Source organism: Choloepus didactylus, chromosome 6 (assembly GCF_015220235.1).
Source record: "Choloepus didactylus isolate mChoDid1 chromosome 6, mChoDid1.pri, whole genome shotgun sequence".
Taxonomy (NCBI): Eukaryota; Metazoa; Chordata; class Mammalia; order Pilosa; family Megalonychidae; genus Choloepus; species Choloepus didactylus.
The window spans coordinates 24490110-24509071 of NC_051312.1; the positions used below are offsets into that span (position 1 = coordinate 24490110).

The window sequence follows — 18962 nt, forward strand, 5'->3', positions numbered from 1 at the left end:
CTGTTACCCCCGATAGTGACCGATTTATTAACCATACCCCTTCCTGGTCGCCTCAGGTGGGGCGCTTTGGAGCAAAATTTGTAGCGAATCGCATGGCTGTTTCTCGGGTGTAAAAGGCGACACCAGTAGTCATAATTTTGTCTCAGGTGGGTCTCTAGGGCAGAGTCCTAGTTGTGGCCAGACTGGACCCTAGCCATTGCACAGAGACACCTAGTGACACCCCCGACTCTGGTTACTGCTGTTCCTGCCCCCGTCGTTGTTCCCCAGTTGCCAGGCAAAGCACTGCAGGGAGAGTCACGTTGCTTCCAGCTTACGGACTCTCCGGTCTCCATATGACGTGAGCATTCTGGTTGGTGCTAGAGGCTCCGCCGCTGGATGGCTGAGGCCTAGTCCAGACTCCCCAAAGCACCAAAGAGGTTGTGAACCATTTGGGTTCACGGGAGCACGCTCATCACTGGAGACACTGGGTCAAAAATAAATAAGAAAGGGGGAGATGTGGAAAGCCGCCTCCCGAATCGGGCCTAGCGTATGCGCTGCAGCCTGCTCTAGAGTTACCCCCGCCCATCGAGTGAGCCAAGATGGCGCCTGCATCCTGTTTCCGCATAGTGACGCATGTATCCGCCACCCGCTCCTACCAATCGAAATCCTGTATACGCGATACTAGCCTAGAAGCTTATTGGTTGTTAATTGTGTATAAAAGGTCTTACCCGGACGGGGTAGGGTGAGACAGCCCACAAGGAGCCGTGCCTGACGGCCACATCGAGGCTGCTCTCCCACGAGGCGCCGTGCCCCGTGTGGGAACCAGTAACACAGAATGTTCATCTAGCTGTAGTAAAGGGCTTGCTTTCACAACTGCCGTGTGGTTCGAGTCGTGATTCATGACCAGGTTAGTTCGCGCAGTCTGCATCTCTCTCTCTCCTTCCCTGTTTCCCCTCGCCGGCCGGGAACCGGGGACCGAGCGGGGCAGCGCCGGACAATTTTGGGGCATTTCTTAAGTAATATTTCCATGAATGTTTCAGTAGTTCCCTGAACAAGGAAAGTGAGATGTGTAGTGAAGCCATTTTCCTGGTATTCATGTCTCCTGATTTCTAATCAGCAAGAGATTAGGGACAAATTATCTGTTTCTTTGCCATTTTTGGAAATTTAAAACTAGTTTATTTGTCAAATAAAAAAAGAAAACATTTCCAAACAAAACATACCAAAGAAATGGAAAAACAAATATCCCGAAATAACTTCATTCCTTCCAATATACACCTACCATACTGAAAGAAAATTAACAGACCATAGTCACATCTGAGCATTCCCATATCATTGAGATCAGCCTCAATATCTTGTCCTTATTAGATTATCATTCCCTCTTCACTAGCTGCTGTCTATGTGTAAGTCCCCTATATTCTACAATATAAGACAATTATTTTACATTTTTCACAGAGTTCACATTAGAGGTAACATACAGTATCTGTCCTTTTGTTTCACTCAGCATAATGTCATCAAGATTCATCCATGTTGTCATATGTTTCATGACCTCTTTCTTTCTTACTGCTGCATAGTATTCCATCATGTGTATATACAACATTTTGTTTATTCACTCACGTGATGAAGGACATTTAGGTTGTTTCTGTCTCTTTGCAATTGTGAACAATGCTGCTATGAACATCAGTGTTCCAAATATCTGTTCATGTCACTGCTTTCAGGTCCCTGGGTAAATACCAAGAGTTGAAATTGCTGTATCATAGGGTAACTCAGTATCTAGTTTTCAGAGGAATCACTAAACTGTCTTCCAGAGTGGGTGAACCATTATACAGTCCCATCAGCAATGAATAAGAGTTCCAAATTCTCCACAACCTCTCCAGTATTTGTAGTTTCCTGTTTGTTTAATGGCAGCCATTCTTATTGGTGTGAGATGATACCTCATTGTGGTCTTGATTTGCATCTCCCTAACAGCTATGGAAGATGAACATTTTTATGTTTTTTAGCCATTTTTTTCCTCTTCAGAGAAATGTCTTTTCATATCTTTTGTCCATTTTATATTTGGGTTGTTTGATTTATTGCCATTGAGTTGTAAGTTTTCTTTATACATACTAGATATCAATCTCCTATCAGATACATGGTTTACAAATATTTTCTCCCATTGACTTGGCTGACTCTTTATCTTTCTGGTGAATTCTTTTGAAGTACAGAAGGTTTTAATTATGAGGAACTCCCATTTTTCTATTTGTTCTTTCATTGCTTGTGCTTTAGGTGTAATGTGTAAGAAGTAACTTCCTAGCACTAGGCCTTGAAGAAGTTTCCCTATGTTTTCTTCTAGGAGTTTTACGTTTCTGCTCTTATATTGACATCTTTGATCAATGTTGAGTTAATGTTTGTATAGGGGGCAAGGTAGGGGTCCTCTTTCATTCTTTTGGATATAGATATCCAGTTCTCCTAGCCCCATTTGTTGAAAAGCTGTTATATCACAGTTCAGTGGATTTGGGGGCCTTATAAAAAATCAGTCAACCATGGATCTGTTTCTTTGCCTTTTATAGAGTATAGAGTCTGCCCACCTTCCTTGTCTTTGGCCCCTATACTCCTCCTTTAAAGCCAGCACAGTCACACTCCTCTGACCACTGTTATGGAATCACATGGCTCCCCACGTCTGATCTCAGCTGGGAAAACTTTATAGGAATAGTCTGATTAGAATGGACTACCTGGAAATCCAGCATAATTTCCCCACCTCAAGGTCTGTAACTTTATCACATCTGCCAAGTTAGGTAACATTGCCCCAGATTCATGGTATGAAGGTTTGGAAATCATTAGAGAGCCATTATTGTGCTTAATGCAGAAATACACCTATGAGTGGAGTGGTTGGGGGCTGTATGAAAATATTCCACTTTAAAAGATACTACAATTTATTTACTAAATTAGTGGTATTGCTTTATACTAATAAAAGCATTTTATAGTTGGTATTACTAAGACAAATACTTTTATTATTGTCAGAATTCTTAACTTTTGCCAATCCCAAATATATGAATTGGTATTTTACTGCCATTTGAATTTTCATTTCCCTGATGATAATAATGTTGAGAATCCTTCAAATATTTTTAGCCATATGATTTACCTTTTCTGGTAATGTCTGCCATGTTTCTCTTTATATTGTTGATTGTGTGTGTTTTTGTTATATTTTTGATACAAATCCATTATCAGTTATCATGGTTTCAAGAATTCTTTGATAAATAGAAACTTAATTTAGAATGCTTAGATTATCCAGTTTTTATCTTTAGACTTAAAACTTTTCTTACATGGAGTTGGGAAACTAGAGTGTAAAAGTTTGTTTCAAGCATTAAATTTGTAATCCATTTGGCCTGTGTGCCGGTTTGAGTGTATTGTGTCCCCCAAATGCCATTATCTTTGTGGTCTTGTGTGGGGCAGACGTTTTTGGTGCTGGTTAGATTTGCTTGGAATGTGCCCCACTCAGCTGTGGGTAATGATCATTTTGATGAGATGTTCCCATGGAGGCATGGCCCCACCCATTCGGGGTGGGCCTTGATTGGTGGAGCTACATAAATGAGCTGACTCGGGGGGGAGAAAAGGAGTGCAGCTGTGAGTGATGTTTTGAGGAAGAGCAAGCTTGCTGGAGAGGAATGTCCTGGGAGAAAGCCATTTTGAAACCAGAACTTTGGAGCAGATGCCAGCCACGTGCCTTCCCAGCTAACAGAGGTTTTCCGGACGCCATTTGCCATCCTCCAGTGAAGGTACCTGATTACTGATTTGTTACCTTGGACACTTTATGGCCTTAAGACTCTAACTTTATAGCCAAATAAACCCCCTTTTTATAAAAGCCAGTCCATCTCTGGTGTTTTGCATTCTGCAGCATTAGCAAACTAGAACAGCCTGTTATAAAAAGTTTGGCAGCTCCTGCTCTAGAGCTCTAGAGGTCTTCAAGAAAACTCTCCACTTTGGGCTTGCTAATGACTCAACATTTTTTTTTCTGGCAAAGTTACTCTTACCCCATGGGATCTGTGGACCCTGAAGACCAAGGTGTGAGTTGTTCTCATACTAAAGCTTGGCCATTCATGGATATTCTTCAAAGCTCTCTTCTTTCTTGTCCCCAAATTTCAAGCAATCAAATAACTGATTGGAGCAGCATTTTCAGATTGTTTATATGCTGCATTTAAAACACAGTGATGCTTACCAAGCACTCTGTGTCTTTCATAGTGATAGGAATTTCCAGCTGTAATATATAATTTGTTATCTAATATCTACTTTCAAACTGTCCTTGGGAATTTCTCTTTTGGAAGTTTCATGTCTGAAATGGTAGAGCCAGTGGCTTCACAAACTGTTACAGTGTCTGAGTCTTCTGGGAGACTTTTAAAAGTTCCCCTTATTAGATGTTCACTTTCCAAATCTCCAGGAACTGTTATCAAAGATTTGTTCTTTTAAACATTTCCCAGGCAATTGTTGTAGTCAGAACAGGTTGATATTTGGGTAAAATAGACATTGTCCATGTAATTGCTTCTGTTGTATATTGGTTGCTAAATATCTACTGAGGGTAGAATTCAGTTAGGTGCAATGGGGCTAAAAAGTTTGATGCCTGGGGTGTACTTAAATGCTTCTACTTCAAACTTCTTTAAGCCTATTGACATTAATCCTGAGACCACAGGAGTTCTGGTGCCTATTTCCTTATTGTTATTTTCTGAAACATTCCTGGGTCATACATAGCAAAAAGTAGCCACATATTTGACATGGTGTGTTTATCTGTCAAAGTTGAATTCAAGGAAAGGGAAACATATAAGGTATTTGAAGAAGAAAAAGATTTAATGAAGAGAATTTTATAGTTAAAATAGTTATAGCTGATGGAAGAAGAGGCATCAGGATGACATCAAGTATGCTGGGATTCACAGGTCAGGAATCTGTGTCTCTTCTTCTGAAGTCAATGTTTAGACTCTGGAATCCTCAGTCTGGCCATGGAACCACATCAATCACTTATGTCTCTATTGCTTTGCTGGCCAGAAAGGAGACAGTATTTGGCTTACTTTACCTTCCAAATCTGCCATGAGTAAATATGATTTCCACCCATAATGATAACTGCAAGGATATCAGGAAATTTAGTTATGAACTTTCTAACTTCATCAATTAGAATTGGGGTGGAATGGAAGTTGAAAGGCACTTTTCATATTTACCCCTAAACATCAGAGAATGATTTAGTAGGTTACTACTAGTTAGGAGGGTCCTCTATTGATGGCTGAGCTTTGGGCTTCTGCTTCAGGTATATTTTTTCTCAGTCTTCATCCTGCCTTCCCCTCCAGCTACCTTTCTAATTGGTTGTCTCAGGCTTCTGGATGCTATTCAGGTCTAGGAATGAGTCCTACATCATAGTCCCTCTTTTCTTCAGAAATGGTGTTTTTGTTTTCTTTGACAAGGACTCAAATATTTCTTTAGCTTCTTGCTAGACATAGTATCTTTTTCAATTACAGATCACCAATACTTACAGGGGACCCTCAGTAAATATTTGTAACTGAAATTCAATAAATGAATGAATAAACTAATGATTCAATTGTGCTTGGTCTGTATTTTCCTTAATTCATCTGGACCCAAATAGCCTAAAAGTGTAATTGATAATTCATGAAATAATGTGTAATTACAACTTCAGACATTCCTATTTTACATAGATACAAAGGAATGTTCTCTCTTTAAGCTAACAATTGCTAATGAATCTCAAGCCAGAACCTACCACAAATGTTTCCACCTTCAAATAATCCTTATAGATGTGGCTATTTTGTCTATTTGTTGGAGAGCCCATTTCCTTGGGCTCTTTATTGAAAGAAAAGCACTATATGACTCTTCATTCCCGTGTTTTACATTGGATATTCACACTCTTACATGAAGAAAAGTTTTTCTTAAGTGGAAAAAAAATTTTCTCCTGCAGGTCCTCTATTTAATAATGACCCCCCAGCAGTGTCTGGAGATTCTGGGCCTTGAAAGTACTTGGACCCACCCTGGGTTTGAAGTTCCCTTGTTTAAATTAAAGAGTCTTTTTGGAGGTGAGTCTATAGTGCCTTCAGGATGTTATTTTTCTCTTCTTTTAGAATTTATGAGGGTCACCATATTGAAAAATATATCTTTTCTCTTACTCAATTCTCCTAATATTTTTACTTATAAGTACATTTTTTGATAGTTCATTAACCCAACTATTGTTACTTTGGTGGGAATCTTTTTCTTTCAACCAGTTATTATACCATCTATAATACTTGGGGTGGGGGTGGGGGTTGTGTTGCCTGCCTCAATCTACTGCTCAAAACTTTTCTTTCAACACTTTTTCTTCCAGATTTAGAGTGCTCATGGCATCCACTTCTGTGGTGTAAACTGTCTGAAATAAAATCACTTGTATGTGTCTCTTAAATGGATGATGACTGTTAAGTATTTTGGATCCATCTACTTTCAAAACTCTCAATCTATTTTGATGAACGGGAAAGAAAATTGCTCCACCACTTACCTTTCACTAAGCAAGAAAGAGATAGATTCAGATTAAAGAAGGTAAGTAATGGGGAAAATCAGGGTTTTCAAGTGTAAAGAAATGTTAACATGGGCACACTGTATGGAAAATAGTCTGAGTCATAAAACATATTTTACAGTAATAAATATACTTTACATTTAGATTAGTGCAACATTTGAAGATAATTTAAAAGTGCTTCATTGTTGATGATTGAAGGAACTTGTAATTAATGGAAAATAATGAAGTTTTAATACTATTTCATAATCTTTCATATTTCATATACACAAAAAGTGTGTTTGTACTCTTTAAGAATATATTTGAAATTTATTTGAAGTACTGAAATTTTCAAAAATTTATATACTCTTTATAATTTAGATAGCCTTGATAAAGTTCTTCTCCATGGGTAATGTCAGGTATGTTTCTCAAAATTATTCTAGTGTAAATTAATTCCAGGAGATGTCTACTGTATTTCTCCCATTCTGATATATTTCCTTTTGAGAGAATTAACACTGATCTAGAGAAAAGCATGTTCTCAATTTCAGAAACTTTAAATTGTATGAATTCATGGACTCTTTGAGACACTGAATTTTAATAATTTGAGTCCAATCTACAAGAATTTCTTCCCTACTACCCTTAAAGCTTCTTTTACTTCCTTATTTCTCAAGCTATAGATCAGGGGGTTCAACATGGGAATCACAAATCCATAAAATATGGAGGCAACTTTCATATTCTCCTGGGAATTATTAGAATGAGGCAGTAAGCACATGTAAGTGAGTTACATAGAAAATGGTGATGCGTGGAGAAGGCTTTTATCCTCCCTGAAGTAGAAGATATCTTTAAGGTGACAGATAGGATGTATATTAAGAGGACATGACAATGGATATAGTGACCATCAAGTTAAATCCCACAAAGACAAGTAGCATGATGATGCCAATGTTGGAGAATGAAATGGCAAGAATCAAGGAAGGATCACGAAAGAAATGATTAATTTTGTGGAACTTGCAGAAGGACAGTGAATATGTAAAACATGTGTGTACAGAGGAAATTATTGAGCTGATGACATAGGAACAAGCTACCAATAGGATGCATACTGTACAGGACATGAGTGTCAAATAACAAAGGAGTTTACAGATGGCTACATAATGGTCCACAGCCATAACAGCTAGGAGGTAAGAGACATTTGTTGCAAATGTCATATAAATCCATGACTGCATTACACATCCAATGAATGAAATTGATTTATTTTCTGATATGAAGTTTTGCAACATCTTGGGAGTGATAGCAGAGGTCTAACAGGTATCAACAAATGCCAAATGTTGTCGGAAAAAGTACATGGGTGTTTGAAGTCTGGAATTGGCTTTGATGAGTAAGATCATTCTAATATTACCCACCATGGAGGTCACAAAGATCAGTAGAAATACAATGAAAAGAACACACTGAATCCTCTGTTGGGCACCAAATCCCTGAAGAAAGAATTCAGTCTCTTCAGTGCCATTTCCATATGTCATGGCTGCCAATGTCTAGGGTTGTTCAAGAAAAGATGGGAGATATTTGTATCATCTCAAAATTAAAATACTCTTAAGTTGTACTTCATTTTTTTTTACTTGAATTTTCACTCAAACATTCACAATTGGTTTTTTGCTTTCCAGATTTCTTTTTCAATTTTCTTGATTGAAATAACTGAGTAAACAGTTACAGTTTAGCCAGGAGTTCATATACAAAATTAACAGTATTTTCACAATATAATACTGACCACTAATATGTGTGGTTTTAAGAAACATAGATGAGTACACTCTCTCTACCATGTTAAACACATATCCATTTGCCTCAATTAATAAGTAAATATGATTATATACAGTTTAAATAACTCATAATTTTTCTCAGCTATTTACTACCTTAATCTGCATCCAAGCTCTTGACATTAGTTCCCCTAGTTATGGGGGAACCCTGAGATATCTTTAAATGTCACATGAGTTTCATGGTTCACCCCAGCCAACTAGAACCAATTCCCAGAAGATTTTCAATTCCCTTTCTTCTTGAACTATGGAAACTGGAATCCTTATTTTAGATTTGTTAGATGATTTATATGACACCCAGTTAAATTTGAATTTCAGATACAGTACAATTAATTTTTTAGTGTGTTGCCTAAATTTTGCATGGGATACTTTTAGTGAAAAATTACTCACTGTTTCTTGAAATTCAAATTTAACCAGGTGTCTTGCTTTTACACTTGTTAAGTGGCAACCTTACATATGTTGATTTGGCCCTCTCCTTCAGGCTGGGTTCCTGAATGACCATGGACTGGAATGCTCTGCCCACAGCCCCTTCTTTCATTGGTTCTTTTATTAATATACTTTTTTTTTAATTAGAGAAGTTGTGGGTTTACAGAAAAATCATGTAAAAACTACAGTGCTAACATATAGCCCCCTAATGTTGACAGTTTGCATTATTGTGAAACCTATGTTTCAAGCGATGAAGAATATTAAACATTACTGGTAACTACAATCTGTAGTTTACATTAGTTGTACTTTTCTATATATAGCACCATAATATTAACACCTTGCACTAGTGTACATTTGTTATAATTCAGGAAAGACACTCATATTTGCACTATTAACCACAGGCATCATCCACAATAAGTTTCACGTTATACATTCCTATGTTTTCTGTTCAAATTTCCCTTCTTGTGACTTCCATGACCAAAACTTACTGTTTTAATGACACTCACAAAGACAATTCAGAATCACTAATTACATTCACAATGATGTGCTACCACCACTTTCCATTTCCAAGCATTTTTAATCAACCTAAATAGAAATTCTGCACAAATCACTCAGCTCCCCATTCTGTACACCCTTTCAATCCCCCAGCAGCCAATATTCTAGATTCAAATTCTATGAATTTTGCCTAATATAATTGGCTCATGACAGTGAGAGCATACAATATTTGTTCTTTTGTGTAATGCTTATTTCACTCAACCTAATGCCCGCTAGTTTCATCCATGTTGTCACAAACATCAGGACTTCATTCCTTCTTACAGCTGTATAATATTCTATCATGTATATATATATATCACAGTCTGTGCATCCAATCATCTGTTGAATGACACTGGAGTAGCTTCCATCTTTGGCAGTTGTGAATAGGCTACTGAATATTATGGAATGCTTCAGAATGTGTAGCCATTCCTGTGCAGGGGCCATGTTAACATTCTCTGCACAGTTCCAATTTTAGTATATCTGCTGCCAAAGTGAGCACCCTCCATTGGATTTTATGTGATTGGAAAAATATTTTGTGATAAGTCAGTGAGATTTGGGGTTTATTTATTAGAGTAGCTAGTCTTATTTTAACAAACTCATAACAATTCTGTTTTCAAATATTCATAAATTACCTTGAGCCTCTTGTGACATGTAATTTGTAACACTGCTAAGGTAAGAACTAAGTCCTGTGAGTTGTATGTTTATGTCTCAGAATACAGTATTTAAAAAAAAAATCAAAGCAGGGAGAATTGATATATTTCAATGTGTTTTTTCCCCACATTTCATTGTGGAGTATTGTAATATTTTTTAATTTGGGCAGATATTAAATTAAGCATTTAAATGTAGTCTCTAAACCTAACCAGTACAACTGGCAAAAATGGCATCATCCAGATGTAGGTGTATCTGGGAAGTGTGGTTGCCAATTTTGCAACAAGAGTATTGTCCTGTTCTAAGTGCTGTTGATACAGAACATTTATTCCCTGCAGTAATCTTTTACCAAATAGTGTTTGAGAATTCTTATTTGGTTTTTGTTTGCAAAATCTGAACTCTCTTCTTGAATATAAATCAATAGTACAATTGTTTAATCCTTGAGAGGTATTCAAAGCAAATGAGAAAAAAGATGGGTAGAATTACTTCTGAAAATTCCTTCAACTTTCTGCCCCCTGCTGAGTCATGTAAAGATAGTGATAAAGAAATCCAAGCTGAACCTGTTGTTGGTAATCAGAGTTTCTTGCAAGGTATCATCCCATCAAACATCGCACCATATTTTGACCACTTACTGCTCACCATTAGCCTTGTCCTAGGTCCTAAGCATGGCTGAAAGAGAATTAAAATTCTTAGGCTTCAAACTAATGAGGCTTTGGTTTTCCTTCCCCAAGACATTAGCCCTACTTCCCACAGTTCTACATTTGGTCTTTATTTGAATGCCTGACTAAAGACCACTTAATTCTATTTCTTTTTCATATACTGCCTGCTCTCCATCACCATATTCACTGTCTTACTTCATAGTAAGTTTTGTACTTTACATCAGGATTACAAAATTAACCTTCTAAATGATCTCTGTCTCACAAGTCTTGCCATCTTATTAAAACACATTTTAGGTGTTCTGTTTTCCTGGACTGAATTCCTTCAATGACTCCCCATGTCCTTCAGGATAAATTTCAAACTCCTTGATTTAGCTCACAAAACCCTGCACAGTTTGTTCATTATCTCAGCAGCAGCATTAGTGAAGGCAACACTGCCACTTTTCAGGGGCATGTCTTTTCCTGGAATGTCTTCAGAAACTCTCTGCCTCTGGCTTTGCTCCACTTCCCTCCATTCACTTTTCTCCTGGTAAATTCCTACTTATCCTTTCATTCTTGACTCAGGGCTAATATGCACCTGGTTTCCCCCCACACCTCTTGGGACTTAGAGCTTTGCCCTTTCTTCCCATCACCATGGACCTGGGCATATATCTATAGATTTTACCTATGTGGTAATTATATTGTGAATCACTAGTTTATTCCAGATGGCTAGTTCTTTGAAGGGAGGCATAATCAGTTGTTTTGATGAGGAATGTGCCTAGTATGGTGCTTAAAATCAGTATTCATTCAAATCTTCATGGAACAAAAAATGAAAAATAGTGTATCAAGGCAACATTTTCTCTGAGTGGGAAATTTGGCCTTCTAAATTCCATGACGACTCATGAGTGCAGAAAACCAACACCAATAATTGTAATTCTGTTTATTGTGTGTCTTGACCATTTGAGGCACTGGGTGAAATGGTTTCACTAACAGTGCAGTGTTTCATCCTCCAGAACTGAGTGGGTTAGAATAGTTAGTGTCTGCATTTTGCAGATGAAGGAGCCTAGGATCATGCAGGTGAAGTGATTTGGCTACATCTACACTGATAATAAAGGATGAAGGTGAGACTGGAATAACTGAATTTGAGTTCACATCTAAGATCTAGGTCACAAGACTGAACCAGACCAAAAGTCTGATAAGAACCAAGATGCAGAATCTTCAGTCTTCTTGAGGCAAAGCATAAATTAAGTATTGCAACAGTGCTCTATGCTAATGCAAGAGACATTATTGAGCACCATCTGTGTACCAGGCACTGTTTTATACACTGGGAACATTTAGGAAACAGGAAAAGATGGTTGTGACTTTCCTGGTTCTTCGCATTCTAGTGTGTTTTGCAGAATAGCCATAGATAAGGCAACTCATGAATAAGCAACATAATTTATGACAGGGATACATTTTATATAGAAAATAAGACCCCCTGGGGTGATGATTGGTGAGGAGACACACAATCTAGGTCAGGAAAGATGTCTCTATGGAGATGGAATTTGGTCTGATATATGAAAGATGTGAAGCATCCAGCTATGTATGGATCTGTGGAAAATGCAAAATGACTGAGCAAAAAGACAGTGTAAAATCTTTATGGTGGGACCTGGAATAAAGTTGGCTTTTTTGTGTGTTACAAGGATGAGAAAGCAGGCTAGAGGGACTGAAGGATAACATCTTCCACATTAGGTCAGAGACAGGGAACAGTCTTATAATTCCGGGCATTTGGTGTCTTGGTGAGGTGTTTGGGTTTTAAGTGTGAGTGAGTGCTATCATAGGGTGCATGTTGGAGGTGGCAAGGTCTGTGTTAGGTCACTCCTCCTGCTGTCTGGAATCTAGATTATAAAAGGAAAAATTGAACCTGGGAGACCATTCAGAAACCTCATTCTCAAATCCAAGTGGGTGATAATGGCAGTTTGTATTAGGGTGGCATATGCAAAAGGGAGATAACTATATTTAATTGTACAATTTTTAAAGGCGCAAATATAAAGGAGTTGCTTCTGTATTGAATTAGGGAAGTGGAAGATGGCATTGGAATTAGATTCTGAGATTCATGTTCTGATATGTCTATGTATGATTGGACCATGTAACCATGATGGACAAGATAGAATGAGAAGTAGGCTAAAATAGAGTGCAGATAAAGCAGAAAAGAACATTAACTACCAAAAATCCTCTCAATATTTGAAAAATAAAAAGAAGTAGACAATGCTTTTTAAGCTATCTCCTCAGAGCTGCAGATTGCTAGAAGGTGAAAACAGGATTCTACAGGGTTTCAAGGAGATAAAGACTGGATTCCTTTGGTTGTTTAAAAAACTTCTCTTTGTAGCTGACCCGTGGAGTAAACATTTCTGTGCATCACCTCTCAGCAGTCTGGGGTGTTAGGAAAACCTGGGAGTCTGCTGCAAAGACAAACACACAACAAGCAATGCAAGGTCCCACTCTGACTGGTCCCTCAGCTGATTAAACTACTAGGGGATGGTGTGGGAGGGAAGCTGGTATCTGTAAGCCCTAATCAGCCCCTTGGAGACATGAGCACCAGGATGTTCCATAATCAGTCTTGCAACTTTGAGGGAGCAGGTGTGGCTGGTCTCCAAACCCTTCCTTTCTGACAGTGTATAGTCTGTTACTGAGTGACCATTACTATGTATACTGGTCATTTTCATATGGAATATCTCTTTGTTCATAGCCATTCTTCCTGCAACAAAGAATCTGAGGCTTGCCAGAGCTTCTGGCTCCAAATCATTATGGTCACTCTTTTTGCATCAACTGATATTATATTTTGACCTCAATTCCTAGAATATATTTTTTTTTGGTGGGGCATTTCTTTAGTAATATTTCCGTGGATGTTTAAGTAGTTCCCTGAGATATATAGTGGTACAATTTTTCAGGTATTCATGTCTCCTGGTTTCCAATCAAGTGATTTGGGAGAAATTTCCTATTTCTTTGCCTTTTACAGAGTCTAGAGGTTGTCCACTTTCCTTGGCTCATGGCCCCTTTCCTCCTCCTTTAAAGTTACACCCCCTCTGACCATCTTCTGTAATCACATGGCCCTCCACCACTGATCTCTGCTGGGAAAACTTCTTTATAGGAATACTCTGATTTGGTGGGACCTAACTGGATAATCCAGGACAATCTCCCCATCTCAAGGTCCTTAACTTTATCACATCTGCAAAGTTATTTTTTCCATGTTAGGTAACATTGTCCCAGATTCAGGGCATGAGGATGTGGACATTATTGGGGAACCCTGTATTACAGAAATACACCTATCGGTCAAGTATTGCAAGATAATGCAATACAGAAATACACCTATAGGTGGAGTACTACAATACAGAAATACACCTATGGGTGGAGTATTGCAAGATAATACACCTAAGGGTGGAGTATTCCAAGATAATGAAATTTGGGAGCTGTTGGTGGCATGGCCTAGTGGAATAGGCCAGGGGATGCCACTTGAGGTAATAAGGCCACTGCACCAGTCTGCTTGCAGCAGACCCTGCTGTGTGGGGGTTGGCTGCCAGGGCTCCTGCTGGGTTCATACTGCCTTGGGGCCTGGGCTTGGCACAGCAGGGCCATCACCTGAGGGGCACTTTGGCAGCAGTGAGGCCATGTCCAGGTGGTGCAGCAGCTCAGCTGCTGCCTGCTGCAGGTGGAGGTGGACTTGGTCCAGGAACGCAGGGACAGGGCAGCAGCTGAGACCCTGGCACAGGCCAGGACTCAAAGTGTGGAGGCACAACTGCAATATTGATGGGTGGCTTGCCCATGAGCAGCATGGTGCTGTGCTTGGTTGAGATCCTGTGGCTGGGCACTGGTGAGAGTGGCAAGTCCACCTTCTTCAAGCAGGTGCGCATCACCCAATGTCTTGGCTTCAAACAGAAGACGCTGCTGGAGTTCCCAAACACTACATTGAAAAAAATCCTCAAGGGCTCCAGAGTTCTTGTGATCCTGGTATTCCTTGCCAGGATTCTGAAAATGAAAAGCACAGGATGTTCTTAATGGCCTTCCAGAACAAAGCAGGGCTACCTGTAGAACCTGCCACCTTCCAGCTGTTGTACTTGCTTTGAGGCTTTCTAGAGGGATTCTGACATCAGGGAAGTGTTCAGCCTGAGCAATGAGTTCCAGCTAGGTGAATCAGTGAGGCATTCCTAGAAAACTTGGACCAGATTGGCCAAATGAATCACTTTCCTAGTAAGCAAGACATCCTGCTGTCTAGGAAAGCCACCAAGGGAATTGTGGAACACAATTTTGAGATAAAAAATCATTTTTTAAATGGTGGGCATGGCTGGTCAGTGGTCTCAGGGCCAGAAGTGGTTCCAGTGTTTTGGTGGGATCATGTCCATCCTGTTCATGGTGTCCTATAATGAGAGGACCAGGTCCTCATGGAGGACAGGTGCACCAACCAACTGGTGGAGTCAATGAACATCTTTGAAATCATAGTTGGCAGCAGGATATTCTTCAACATCTCCATAATTCTGTTCCTCAACAAGACAGACCTCCTGGTGGAGAAGGTGAAGATGGTCAGCACTTCCCAGAATTCAAGAGCAACCCCCACAGGCTACAGGATGTGCAGCGCTAAATAGTCCATTGTTTAGACAGAAAAAGACTAAACCACAGTAAGCCACTCTTGCACCATTTCACCACCACCAGCAACATGGAGAACATACTCTTCACACAATCCTTCAAGACAATCTGAAACATATTATGTTACAGTGAAGGAGAAAGCCTCCTTACTTTCATCATACCTGATAGGCTTAGTGGCTATTGGGTGCAGATAATATATGTGGTCCTTGAGTTTGCTTTTTAGGATCCATGCCAGTGACCTTCTGGCTTACTAAAAATCCAGCCACGAATATCAGCTCTGGGCAGAAGGATGGAGGAATCAATGTGAGCTACTGAACCCTGGGGACCAGTAAAACTAGTGAAAGCCAAGGGATCACTTTGGTATTAATTTGTAACATCTAAAAACACAGGTTTCCTTCTTTTTACATAAACTTCATCCTTTGCTGACATGATTTAAATTGGGGCTTGTATGTGTGTGTGTGTGCTTGTATGCACGCTCTCTTTTATGACAGTAGCATAGAAACCAAACTGCCTTGCAGATGGTTGGCTTCTCTAACTTGCAAGTCTTTGGTGAAGCAAAGGAACCTGAAAGTGTTGCCTAAGAGTAGTTTGTGGGACATCAAATGCAGGCTGATGCTGCTAAACCCAGGGGACACAAGCCTGGCCTCCACCTCCATATGTAGGATCTGAATGCCATCTCCAAAAGCAAACACATGGCCTTTAAAACCCATGCCATTTCCTGAGAGCCACAAATCTCAGTTTATTAGTTGGAGCCAAGTCTCCATGCACAAGGACTCCACTCCAGTTGTAGAGAACGTGACTGCAAGTTGCGCTGGTGTGGACCTCCTTTAACACTGGTGCCCCACAGGCAGTCTTTCTTGCTTGGTAGAATCACCCAGAAACAGAGTGCTTAATTAGAGTGGGTCAAACAGCACACTGATGGTGAATGCTCCTCTCTGAAGGCATGCAGTGGTGCTTCTAAATTCTCTCCCACCCCATCCCTCCCACCAGCCCTCCCCCATGGCAAAGACATTTAGGCCAAGTAGCCTTGCAGAAGATTTTTCTGTCTTAATTGCCAGTCATCTTCTGGCACCTATAGTTGGCACATTTGGGGTGTCCTTCTTTTGAAAATACTGTGGCGCTTCATATTCCCCTTCTGGAACATCTGAATGCCTGCAGGGTTACTAAGAAAGCTCTGGCTAATGCTGTAGCTGTTTGGTGAGTGCCTCACAGGTGCCCTCTCAGAAAGTCCACAAGCTTGGGAGGAATGAAGTTTCTTTAATTGAAGCTACCCCATCCTTGGAAAGCAGGTTCCTCTTTTCAGCCCTTTTAAATCTGTTTTTTTCCCCAGGTCTCTTGCTTCTATTAGCATTTACACACTACAGGTAAACTACACCTGGTAGAGCTCTCCTCTCGGGGAAGAGGCAGTGAATGTTGATGTGAACTGGTAAATCTCAAGCTCAGTTATCTCATCTGGTTACCTGCCATGTGTGTTTCACTGTGTTTAAAAATGCATTGCATTCCAGACTGGTCCCCTCTGTGTATTAATCTACTAAAAATCTGTCTGGTCTGGCACTTTTCCAGGCATTAAAAATAAAAAGTAAGTTCCCTCTGTAACAGGCACTGGAAAGTGACTGAAGCTTACTAACACCCCTGCACCCCTTCCACTGCATCCCTTCATATCTCATCTTGGCTCACATTCTACTGGCCAGAAAAACACAAATACCCACTGCCTGGGAGATGCTGACCCAGGGGAAGATGAGGGAAAAGTCTGCTTCTGAGTCATCCTTGTTATCCCAGTGTTTTTAACTAGGAGACAACCGGGAATTCTTTTTGGTGCTCAGGGGTTTGTGCCAGTTCTTGCTAGGGTTTGGGTTCTTTTTTACTTGGGCTGGAAAAAAAAGGTTGTTTTGGTACTGCTTCCTGTGGCTCCTCACAAGTTGAAAAGATGTGACCTGTGATCACTGTGATGGGCCTTGTGTGAAAGGAAGAAAACCTCCCCTGCTGGGGCTCCTGGGGGTGCACTCCTTCTGCAGCAGCTGGAGGAGCCAGGCCCATATCTGCCACCCCCACCCCTCCAGGGATCACTCTCCCACCTTCCAAGTGTGCTGTTGTCAGGACTGCAGGAAGTGGGAATGGTTCTTCAAGCAGCATGGAGATTTGCCTTTGTGGCCTGTTGGAGAAGGGCATGTTCATCATTGTGCAACAGGTGGGGCTCTTTGAATCACTCCCTCAGGGGCGTTAGATCAGCCTTGTCACTGAACATGTTTCCCTTTAGACATTCGGTTATATTTACTGATTCCCTTTCAAAACCAGAGCCTGAGTGAAGGGAATCCAGAATCATGTAGTGGAGTTGCCAGAAGTCCTGGAAGGCCAAAGCAGCTCGGTGGCTGATCCTGGAGGGTCACAGAGCTGCTTTGCTTTGCTGAACTTGTGCTCCCTCCTCTTGTATAATGACCCTGGTGAATTAGAAGGTCCTTAAAGAACTCTCTGGCTCTAAATTTTGTGATTTATTGTATTGGTGAAGAAGAGAACTATTTGCAAATTGAAACTAAACTCATGTGCAACTTTTCTGTTCATTGATTATAGCCATTTTGCCTCCAAAGCTTTGGGATTTTTTTTTTTTTTAATTTCACTGTTATTCATGAATATTTTCTTTTTCCCTTGAGATGGTAGAAAAGCAGGAGGTAGTTGTGCCTTCTCTATTATTGCAGAGATATAACAATAAACTCCCTCAAAATAAGATATTTCTTCATAGTTACACTGTTTACATATTAAAAACACATGTAGGTTTTTTACTGAAATATATTTTTAACTCTTCTGTTTATAGAGTAACTGTATCAAAGATCTTGTGTAATAGCTTTTTAATTTATAGAAATCTCTAGAATTCTTATTCTTGTAATTGTTTTGTTTCTTTGATAAAAGAAATTGAGACAGGTTATTTTAACTCCAAGATCAAAAACTAATCTTGAACTGAGATATTTTGTTATAACTGCCTGAGAGGCTTGGGGGTCCCAGGAACAGACATTGATGGAGTGGAAGTGTAAGATGCGACTGTGCACACCTTCCCTTGGCCCATGGCATTAGCAGTGGCTGGGAGGTTTGCAGACATGACCACCTGAGTCTCAGGACATTTATTAAGATAATCCCTAGTGTTTCTTTGCTCTATATAAAAGTTCACTCAGTATTCAATACCAACCTCAAATGAATTTTTAAGTACAATTCAGAGCAAATAACTCTCATCCTAATTTTACTAAGGGTTCCTTACTTTTGAATGACAGCTTTTGTTTCCAAGCACTAAGCAATGCCTGGCCCATGGGAGACACCCTATAAGTGTTCATTCTGGTTTTGGATGGAAGCCTCTGGAACACTAACTCAGAAGATACAGCAGCATGCACACCCAGCTGAAGGAGCCTGTTGTTCCAGCACCCAGAGATCCCCCAGGAGACATACATGGCAGGATTGGCACCAAAAGTCCAGAGACCTGCAGAAAGCCTAGGAATGCTGGGTGGAATTTCTGTGTGTTGTGCTTATTCCACCATCAGGTGAAGGAGCTGTGTGCACTGAGCACAGTTCCCGGGCATTGACCCAGCTCAGGGCTACTCCCAGAGCCCTGCAGAGACTGACTCTGCAGGGTTGCACATGGCTCCACATTCCCACATGGCATTCACTGGCCCTGGACCACATGCAGGGCTTGAGCTGTCCACGGGTGAGCAAGGAAGAAAATGCACCAGAAAAGTGCCAGCCATGTTCCCACCTTGCTCTCAGCTACCCATGTGGCTGTGAGCTAAGCTCTTTGTGTCTCATTTTCTTCATCTGTAAAAGCTGGCTGAGATCAGAGTTCTCAGCTCA

General features: G+C 40.2%; 1 non-coding gene and 1 pseudogene across 1 annotated transcript; one reads left to right on the top strand and one right to left on the bottom strand.

The window, feature by feature from the left end:
• Positions 1-9622: 9622 nt before the first annotated feature.
• On the bottom strand, positions 9623-9727 carry LOC119538899. Its single transcript, XR_005217685.1, has one exon. It is a non-coding gene; the product is annotated as a U6 spliceosomal RNA (small nuclear RNA).
• Positions 9728-14321: 4594 nt separating this feature from the next.
• LOC119536737 lies at positions 14322-15263 on the top strand (annotated as a pseudogene).
• Positions 15264-18962: the final 3699 nt, after the last annotated feature.